At 40.0% G+C, this 11,022-nt stretch overlaps 1 pseudogene across 1 annotated transcript; it reads left to right on the top strand.

Moving 5' to 3' along the window:
* Window positions 1–7,053: 7,053 nt before the first annotated feature.
* On the top strand, window positions 7,054–7,924 carry LOC308526998 (heterogeneous nuclear ribonucleoprotein A1-like; annotated as a pseudogene). Its single transcript has one exon. The product of its transcript is annotated as a heterogeneous nuclear ribonucleoprotein A1-like (transcript).
* The last annotated feature ends 3,098 nt before the right edge of the window (window positions 7,925–11,022 follow it).

Raw genomic sequence — 11,022 nt, 5'->3', positions numbered from 1 at the left:
ATTGCTTAGCATAACAATCTACTTATATAAAAACCCTGGGTGTAACATCACGGCCAGAACCGCGACCAAACAGAAGGAAGTCAGTCCTGCAGGGGTTGTCTTAGAAATGGCTGCACCCTCCCCCAGCTATTTCCTGGAGGGCAAGGTTTCAGGCAGGAACCTGCCCTCAGGGTGAGGTTTCAGGCAGGAACCCGCCCTCGGAGCGGAGTGTAGAAGTGAAATGATTTGTAATGGATCTATTACTGAAGCTACCTTTGGAAATACTTTATCTATACATCAGTGGTTCTAAAACTTGGCTGCACATTAGAGTCACTTGGGAATCTTTTTAAAATCCTTATTCCTGGGCCTCATCCTCCAGAAATTCTGTTTCTTTGTTACTAATGTTGTGGCCCCACCCCATAACAAAGAAACACTTTCTGGAGGATGAGGCCCAGGAATCAGGATTTTAAAAAGATTCCCAGGTGATTCTAATGTGCAGCCAAGGTTGAGAATCACTGCTATAGATAATATTAAAAATATACCCAAACATGCAATTCTTTGTCCAAAAAATGAGCATGTTCAAAAATTAAATAAAGAAAATTTGGATATACTAGATGGAGATTTTCACACATATATGAGTGATGATTCCATTGATTCCACAGATGATGCTGAAAAGGAAAATTTTCCCATCAAATTAGTTAATAGTATTACTCCTTCAGGAATGCCGTGTCATAAATTAAAATTGAAAGTGGGTGCAATCATCATGCTATTGAGAAATCTCAATAATAAATGGGGTCTTTATAATGGTACCAGATTTATTATCAAAAGATTACGACCTAACATTATCGAAGCTGAAGTATTAACAGGATCTGCAGAGGGAGAGGTTGTTCTGATTCCAAGAATTAATTTGTCCCCATCTGACACTGGCCTCCCATTTAAATTGATTCGACAATGGTTTCCCGTGATGCCAGCATTTGTGATGACTATTAATAAATCACAAAGACAAACTCTAGACAAAGTAGGCATATTCCTACCTGAACCCGTTTTCGCACATGGTCAGTTATATGTTGCTTTCTCTCGAGTTTGAAGAGCATGTGATGTTACAGTTAAAGTTCTAAGTACTTCATCACAAGGGAAATTAGTCAAGCACTCTGAAAGTGTTTTCACTCTTAATGTGGTGTACAGGGAGATATTAGAATAAGTTTAATCACTTTATCAGTCATTGTTTGCATCACTGTTGTTTTTATATCATGTTTCTGTTGTTTTCATATCATGTTTTTGTTGTTTTTATATCATGCCTCTGTTGTTGTTATATCTTTTTGTTACTGTTTATTTATTAATAAATTTATATATTATTTTCATATATATTTTACTAATTTCCTTTCATCTCTCACACTTCTATTATAGAGAAAGGTCAAATAGCAATATTAAAATATCTCCGCTAATTAATTCTCTTTTTTTAAAAAAAATGTATTTTATTGATTTTTTACAGAGAGGAAGGGAGAGGGATAGAGAGTTAGAAACATCAATGAGAGAGAAGCATCGATCAGCTGCCTCCTGCACACTCCCCACTGGGGATGTGCCCACAACCAAGGTACATGCCCTTGACCAGAATCGAACCTGGGACCCTTGAGTCTGCAGGCTGATGCTCTATCCACTGAGCAAAACTGGTTAGGCAATTAATTCCCTTTTAATGTGCTTGAATTTCTTGCACTGGGCTACTAGTCTGTAATAAAGATGATGGTGTTTGTCAAAATATGAAGTTGCAACTCACTTTTGTGAATGATCTGCTGACTAATTCATTGACAGGGTTTTAAAAATTATTAACTCTATCTTCTTTCTGCCTTTTTTATTTCTTGTTTTGTATGTGTTCTAATTCTCATAATGTTTCTTATCTCTTGTCATCATTTTTATTGCCTATATTTTTATATTGGCCAAGATTTTCCACATAACATACACAAACGTATTCACAATGCAATAAGGACATAACAATTATAATCCTTGTTTCTGCAACTAGCCACATGGCTGATGCTGGTATTTATAACTACCTTCTTTCACTACCGTCAGCAAATAGCGAAGCTCGTTGTGGTTGTTTGCCTGGTGAATGGACCCGAACTTTCGTTCCTGAAGGGCCTGGGACATTCACAGTCCCCCATGAAGTTGCCCATGGACTTCAATGGCAGGGCATGGTAGTACTAAGAAACACCTAACGGATCTGACTTTCAGACACACTCCTCTTTATTTCCATTGCAGAGTAGCAGTCCAATTTCCCCTCGGTTATCAGGATCAATAAATTCAGTAAGCACACTAACTCTCCTTTATGCCTGCAGATCAGAGGCATGAGGACCTCCAAGTGGCTGGGAGGCAGTCTTAACTTCTATTTCAGTGGAATAATTGGGGCAAGCCTTCCTCCTCTTGGCACTAAGACCTCTAGACCAGCATCAGGAAGAAAGCATTTTGCTAGTGGATCACCATGTCTAACAGTGTTACTCCCATTCTCACCTCTTTTTCCTGAACCCGAGAATTCTGGCTATTGGAAAAACAGCACATATATTGGTAGCTGATGTACAGCCTCCTGGAGAACATGAACTGAGCCCTAAGATATATTTCTACCTATTGATTGTAATTGGGTCTTCAGAAAGCTATGTAACCATTCTGCCAAGTCAGCTGCTTCAGAATGATGGGGAACACAGGAAGGCCCAAGGGTTCCAAGAGCATGGGTCCACTAGTGCACTCCATTCGCTGTGGAGTGAGTTCCCTGATCAGAAGCCATGCTATGTGACAGTGTAGAAGGCATTCTGTAAGCCCACGGACGGTAGTTTGGGGAGAAGCATTGCATGCAAGAATGCCAAATCTCTATACATAGAAGTACACCAGTAAGAACAAAATAGTGCCCTTCCCATGATGATTAGCAATCCAATCTAATGAACCTATCACCGGGTAGAAGACTGATGGCCCCAGGGAATTATGCCATATTGGGGGCTCAGTGTTGATTTCTGTTGCTGGCAGACTAGAAAATGCGCTACTGAAAAAACATTTCTAGAATTATATTCCAGAGTACACACAATATCTTAGCAATATTATTAGATGTGCTGTTTGAAAGTGACTGCATGTAATATTTTAGTGCTAGCATATGAGTCAGGCAGATTATAGCAGTTAAAATTCTTGAAAGATGTATGTTTCTGAGGTATCATAAAAATCTTTAGAAAATATGGTTCTATATGTTGAATAATAAATAGAATAATAGTTTGTATTTTTTCATAAAAATCAGCATATTGTCTTACATACCAGAAGCTCATTATATATGTTGATATTGTTTTTATTCTCACTTTCAGCCAAATTTGATTTTAGGTAACATAACCATTTAATATTGGGTAACAGGTTTATTTAGTGCCCCTCATAGTTCCTTCCAATTAACAACAATGTTGAATAGGCCTTGGTTGAGTGGCTCAGTTAATTGGAGCGTCCTCCACTGCACCAAAAGGTTGCAGGTTTGATTCCCCGGCAGGGTCAGGGCACATACCTAGCTTGTGGGCTCAATCCCCAGTTGAGATATGTATGAGAAACCAGTCAATGTCTCTCTCTCTCTCTCTCTCTCTCTCTCTCTCTCTCTCTCTCTCTCTCTCCCTCTCTCTCCCTTTCTCCATCCTTCCCTCTCTCTCTCTAAAAATCAATAAAAAAAAATCCTCAAGTGAGGTTCCAAAAAGAAAAAAAGTGTCAAGTAGACTAGAAGACATTCCTTATTGCAAGTGACCATAACTTTAACAGGAAACCCAAGAAGCAGAGTGCAATGTTTTCCATGTTATCAGAACTGAGAATTTATGGAATTCTGATCAATTTTGAGCCACTGTGAAATTTAAATTCTCAGAGTGTAGAAAGTGATTCTAATGAAAAAATTATAAGAGTTAGTCTGAGTGAATCACACACCTGTATATGAAACAATATCCTGAGAGAAATTTACTAGGGCTTAACTGTAATAAAGAGACTTCAAGGTGTCATAGGGAAGAGCTTTTTGATATATTAAACCTTAAAACCTTCACCAAAGAAGATGGTGGAGCCCCCTTCTCTGGCGATCTAGATGAAAAAGTAGACGGATTTCGTCTTTCAGACTAAAACCCAAGTAGTGTCAGGAACCCATCCAGAGGACCTTTCTGTTCTGTGATTCCATTATTTGAACCGTTTGTGAAATCCTAGCCTTTCAATTGCTTTCTGGTGCTTGCCTCCTATTAAGTCCCAGAGGTCTATTTCCCTCCCAGGCACCAGCCCACTTAAAGCAAAGCAGTCATGGGAGTTGCCAACTCATCAAAAGCAGGGTCTAGTCCAGCATTAACCTAATTATATGCTGCAACCACTTTGCTTATGCATCTGGGAGTAACTCCTTGGCCTCCAGCCAGCCACTCTGGGATTGGATTTTCAAGTGACATAGCCAGTTACTTTAAAATGTTTACTTCCTGAATGCCGGAGATGGCATGTCATCTTCACAAAGGGGCAAATCCACAACGGGATCAAAAGCCTCTGCTCCTGTTAGCCAGCCTGGCTTTGCCAAGGTTTCTCTGAACTCATATTTTCTCAGTAATGGTGCGGCATCTTGTTCATTACAACTCGCTCTGAGATGATGAAGTCATTATGCGCCTTGCTTTTCCTTCACAGAGCATTGGTAAGCATTTTTTAAAGAAATTTTCATATAAATCTTTGAGATTTCTGGCCAGGAAATTGGGCAGACATCTGGAAAAGAAGCAGCATCGCCTATCTCCATCCAAAATGTGTTTTGTTTCATGTCTATTTTTTTTTTTTTCAAAAGACAATATGCAAATTCCTTAGTCATGAGCCTTTCTGGAGCAAAGGTGTCTGAATAGTCTATGGGTTATCTTGTGTATCTTAGAAAACAAGCTCTATGTTTCTCTTCTATCCCTACATTTCAGAGGGCTACAGTGTGCTGCAGAGCTCACATGTATTAAATCAATAGCATTTACTGTTGGCAGAAAAGCATAATCTGCACCCAATGAGTAGAAACATAAATGCAACCTCACAAGGAAGTTAGTCAATAAGCTCATTTCTTCTCCATCTGTTGCTGCTGGGTTTGGCTGGCTTCCCCTTGTGGTGGTTTGTAGTATCCGTCTTCGGATACGTTTTCCTTGGTTGAGGCTTTATGGGATGGTTTCCTGAGCTGTTATAAGACTCTTTTCCACACTCATTGAGTGGCTGCCTTGATTGATCTTAACAGCACCTTTGAAAATGCTGGTGGAAATCTTTTCTTAGTTGAGGTTTTTAGATATTGGCTATATAACTAAATAAGGAGTTCCATATTTCAAAGTAGTGTGTTTGGAAGGGTGCCCAGAGTAAAGAAAACATTAACAGGCATAAAAAGCCAGCATATGGATACTATAAGGCGTATGATGGAAAATGTCCAAATAAAGTAGTGGAACCTTCCAATCAAAGAGTGTGAGGGGCAGTAAGGAAAATATGTTCTTTCTTATGTTTCTGCCAAAATGTAAGGACAATACAACCTATAGAGTAAATTCAGCAGATGCTGGAAACTGGAAAAAAGAATACTAATTGCATACTTTAAAATAACATACTACTTATGTCTGAGTTTGATTGCAGTTAAATTCTGTTATTTGATCTATTTTATGTTATTGTCTCTGTGTTATTTGGTCTAAAGATCACCTTAAATGAATATAGTTAGATTGTACTAAATTGTCCTCACAGAAATAATGAAATAGTATCATTTCCTTAGGAAGATCAACCAAAATATGTCCTGAATTCAATCAGTTGGTAATTGTCTTTAAATTCCTATTATGCATCTAGAAATACAAGAGGTATATAAGTGTGGAATATGGCATAATTGCTTCTTTTAAAAATTTTAAAGTTGGTTTAAAAAATGGTAGTAGTCTCCACATGTTTTTGTCCACTCTAGGGCAGTTATTTCAATATTTTTTATAATAAAGATTTTTTTATTCCCAATTTCTAAGGGACATTTTATTTGGAGTTCTGAATATAAAGGCTAAGTTGATTATTTTTATTTGACACACATAGCTTTTAGGTAAGGGTTGTCATGTGTTTTATGAAATTTAAAGGTCCTTTTGATGGTAAGAAATAACCAACTAACACCAGGTAGATGAAAGGCAGGACTTCTTGTTAGTTATAGCTCCCAACTAGAGAAGGCTGCCAGGCAGGGCCACACAGGGCTTTTGCACCAGGGACATGGCAACAGAAAGCTGGAGCTGATTAGGGCCGATGCACAGTGGCCTAGAGTGCGCGTGCCCAACAAGGGAAATGGTCGGGTGTGTACTTGATTAGCTGCTCAAGAAGAGAAACTGGTTGACCTTTGCTCAGGACCTCAAAACTGGACCAAAACAACATAATTTAAAAACACACACACAATAACAGCAACACTGTATGATATGATACAGATCTAAACTGAAAACATTCTTTGTAATTCATTCATATTTTCAATAAATATTTAATGAACACACATTATGTGTTGAATCCAAGATGGACAGCTAGAAAATAAGAATGAACAAGAGGATTTAAGTTTAATGGGAGACAAAAGCAATGATGACAATTTAATTATAATCCTCAGAGAGTCACATAAGTTGCCATTGAAACACAAAGGTAGGTGTTACTTCTATAGTCCAGACCACTCAGGGGAAGTTTTCAAACATAGGATGCATCATTAACAAAGATAAAAAAGCTAGATATAATTTAATAAGCAGCAATCTTAGAAAAAAGCCTAGTACAAGTATACTGTATAAATAAATCAAAAAAGTCCCAGAAAGATAAAGAGACTTGGTTTATATCACAGATAGTATAGGAAACAGCTTATAATACCTCCCCAGTCAGTATTCACCTATCTTTTCCCTTGTATGGTCAACATCAACTTTGTTTAACTGAAAATTCCACATATTTGACTGTCTGAACATGATATGTAAGTGTTATAATAACCTGGCCAGAGGACCTATAATAAAGAAAAGATTTAGAATTGCTTTTTTTTTTTTTTAATGAACACATTTTAAAAGAATGGAATTCTTTTTTTTTTTCTGCATCATTAAACTCTCCCCTCCCACAGTCGTCATGTCTAAATCAGAGACTCCCAAAGAGCCAGAACAGCTGTGGAAGCTCTTTATCAGAGGTTTGAGCTTTGAGACAATCCATGAGAGCCATGGTGAGCCATGGGGGACGCTCACAGACTGTGTGCTCCAGAGGCTGTGGGTCTGTCACCTATGCCACCGTGGAGAAGGCGTGTGTGGCTATGAATGAAGGCCACACAAGATGGATGAAAGAGTGTGGAACCAGAGAGGGCTGTCTCAGGAGAAGATTCCGAAATACCTGGTGCCACTTAACTGTGAAAAAGACTTTTGTTGGTGGTATCAAAGACACTGAAGAACTAAGGGATTATTTTGAACAGTAAGGGAAAATTGATTGAAATCATGACTGATCAAGGCAGTGGCAAGAAAAGGCTCTGCTTTTGTAACCTTTGATGACCATGACTCTGGAGACAAGACTGTCTTTCAGAAATACCACCCTGTGAATGGCCACAACTGTGACGTAAGGAAAGCCCTATCTAAGCAAGAGATGGCCAGCGCTTCATCCAAAGTGGTTCTGAAAATGTTGGTGGGAATGACCCTTCAGTGGTGGAGGAAACTTCAGTGATCGAGTCGGCTTTGGTGGCAGCTGTGGTGGCGGATATGGTGGCAGTGGGGATGGCTGTAATGGATTTGGTAATGATGGAAGCAATTTTAGAGGTGGCAAAAGCTACAATTATTTTGGCAATTACAACCACCAATCTTCAGATTTTGGACCCATGAGAGGAGGAAACTTGGGCGGCAGAAGCCCTGGTCCTTATGGTGGTGGAGGCCAATTCTTTGTCAAACCACAAAATCAGTGGTGGGGCTATGGCTCTTCCAGCAGCTGCAGTAGCTATGGTAGCAGCAGAAGGTTTTAATTACTGCCAGGAAACAAAGCTCAGCAAGAGAGTAGAGCCAGAGAAGTGGCAGGGAAGCTACAGGTTACAACAGATTTGTGAACTCGGCCATGCACAGTGGTGGCAGGGCCTAGCTGCTACAAGAAGACATATTTTAGACAATACTTATGTGAATGGGCAAAAATCTCGAGGGATGAATTTATGACTAATTGTATCGCAGGTTATTTTAGTTTCTTTTCTGTGGAAAGTGTAAAGCATTCCAACCAAGGGCTTTAATGCAGTCTGGTGTGTGTTTTTGCAACTCATGCTGTTGATTGCCAAAAGTAATAGTCTGAGCATAATGCTAAATAAATATGTATTTAAAAAATAAGAGAATGGAATTCTTTTTCATTGGATTAATAATATATGGACCCTCACCTGGTCTGGAAACCTTAGACCTGAACTTTATGGTGGCTATAACTGGTGTTGATCTTGGTTTGAAAGCATAAAGCAGAGAGTAAAATAAAGTTAGAGTCTCATGCAGAGACATAAATGAGCTCTAAAATGTTCAATGTTAAATCCAAAAGAAAAGACAGGGAGCAAATTCAAGGATTAGTGAATGGGACGAGTGAGCTGAATCTTGGAATCCAGCCTGGTAATACAACCTAAACAAGGGTTGGGGAGGAAAGTTGTAAAATGAATATTGATGACTTCATCTGTGGGTAAGGGGGGAGCCCTTAATCACACTATGTGTTGATGATAGAATTTTACCTTCTAAAATTGAGGCTTTCCATTTGTATTTTATGACATTAAAACACCTCTGCACTGGAGGAAATATATTGGGATAGTTGATTTTTATGTAATAGTAAACTATATTATAATATTTACCTTAATATTAAAGTAATTAACTATATTATATTGATTTAGAACCCTATAGAATTACACCTTGATTATGTAAAATATTATTTTTAAAATTTATCTTTATTGTTGAAACTATTACAGATGTCCCTCTTTCTCACCATTGACCCCCATCCATCCTGCTCACACCCCTTCCCAGGCCTTCACCAAACTATTATCTGTCCATGGGGTATGCATATCTATATATATAAAAGCCTAAGCAACCAGATGACTGGTTGGTAGCTATGATGCACACTGACCTCCAGGGGGCAGATGCTCAATGCAGGAGCTGCCCCCTGGTGGTCAGTGCGCTCCCACAGCGGGAGCACTGCTCAGCTGACAGATGGGCACCAGACATCAGGTTCATGGCTGGCAAGTGCAGCTGTGGCAGCATGAGCCTTTCCCATGGACACTCCCCCTGCCCACGTGAGCAGGGGCAGGGGCAGGTGCAGCAGGGGCAGGATGAGCTGAGCAGGAGTGGCGAGGTGCCCAGCCTGGGCTCAAGCTCCTCCCAGGCTACCTGCCTCTTCACTCACTACTTCCTGCAGTGTGGGATCGACCTGGACAGTGGACTGGACCCCGACGAGCTGGCAGGTAAGGCCAGGCTGCAATGGCGCAGAGTTCCACTGATCCCTGCAGGCCAGGCCGAGGGACACCACTGATGCACAAATCCATGCACCGGGCCTCTAGTATGCATATAAGTTATTTGCTTAGTCTCCCTCCCCCTACCCCTTCCCTCTGAAATTCATTAGTCTGTTGCAGGCTTCAGTGTCTCTGGATGTATCTTGTTCATCAGAGACTAATAAAATTTATTAGGTGTAACTCCAGAAGTCCCTCTATAGGAAGTTTCAAAAGACAGTTTAGAAAAAGTAAATAAACTGCTTATAGTTTCATTGGATATGTCACATCAACATATAGCCAAATAAACATATAAAATGTTTCAAATGTAGGCACCATGTATGTGAAGTAGTTGACTTTTTAGGTTATCATTTCTTTGTCACTGAAGATGCAGAGTGTAACTTTGTAGTATTTGTCCCCCAAATGCTTAATCTCTACTTCTGAACCAATCCCTGAACCTTCGGTAACTCGGGCCTTAAAAGAGATTGTGTCCAACTCAAATTGACTGTCATTATTCTCCTATGCAAATTTCCCCTTATTGCTAAACTATGTCTTTTTATACTCGGCTCATTTAAATTATGATTGAAACAAGGTACAATTTTTTTTAATCCTCACCCAAGGATATTTTTTCATTGCTTTTTACATAGAGTGGAAGGGATGAAGGGAGAAGGAGAAAGAGAGAGAGAAACAAACATCAATGTGAGAGAGACACATTGACTGGCCGCCTCCCTCACATGCCCCCTACTGGGGCCAGAGAATGAACTCCTAACCCAGGTATGTACCCTTGACTGGGAATCCAATCTGTGACCCTTAGGTGCACAAACCTATGCTCTAACCACTTAGCACACAGCCGAGGGAAAACAAGGTACAATTATTAAATTGGGTTGTATGTCTCTCGAGGCATACATAAATAGATTTTGCTCTTGAACTGATCTCTGCCATGCCACCTTCACCACCATCTTCATGCCATTGACTTATGGACAGTTGCACTTAGAATGTCCTATACTCTGAAGTTAACTAATTACTTCATAGTTTTGTCATTAAATGTGTTTTTTGCATCTTCCATATTATCCTTATACAGGTAGTATACACATAGATAGATTGTACTTCATTATCATATCTGTCAAGCTTGGCCTATTAATTCCATTGTGATAACTGACACATTTGGTAGACTTATTTCCACCATTTTATTTTACACTAGAGGTCCAGTGCACGGATTCGTGCACATTGAAAGGAAATTAATTAGAAGGTGGCCAGCAGGGTGGGACTGGGCAAGACGGGCCGGACACACGTTGGAGCCAACTTTTCACAGTCCCTCCCTGGATGGCTAGACCTGGGACAATGCCGGGGTTCAAAAGGCATCTGCAGAATGAATGGGGTCCCTCCAGCAGGTGGGGTCCCTTGGCCTGGCCTATGGGGACCAGGCTGAAACTGGCAGTCTGACATCCCCCAAGGGGTCCCAGAGTGTGAGAGGGCACTCTGCAAAGTTGCTGTCACTCAACAGCTCCTGTGTTGAGCATCTGCCCCCTGGTGGTCAGTGCGTGTCATACCTACTGGCCATTTTATATATATAGATTCTTAATGTCACTTTTTCTGCTTCCTTTTATCTTATATTTTAATTTTTG

The sequence above is a fragment of the Myotis nattereri genome (genome assembly GCF_964212035.1).
Source record: "Myotis nattereri genome assembly, chromosome: 11".
NCBI classification, from domain to species: Eukaryota; Metazoa; Chordata; class Mammalia; order Chiroptera; family Vespertilionidae; genus Myotis; species Myotis nattereri.
Note: the sequence above shows the minus strand (reverse complement) of the source record. Positions and strands in the feature narration are given on the sequence as shown.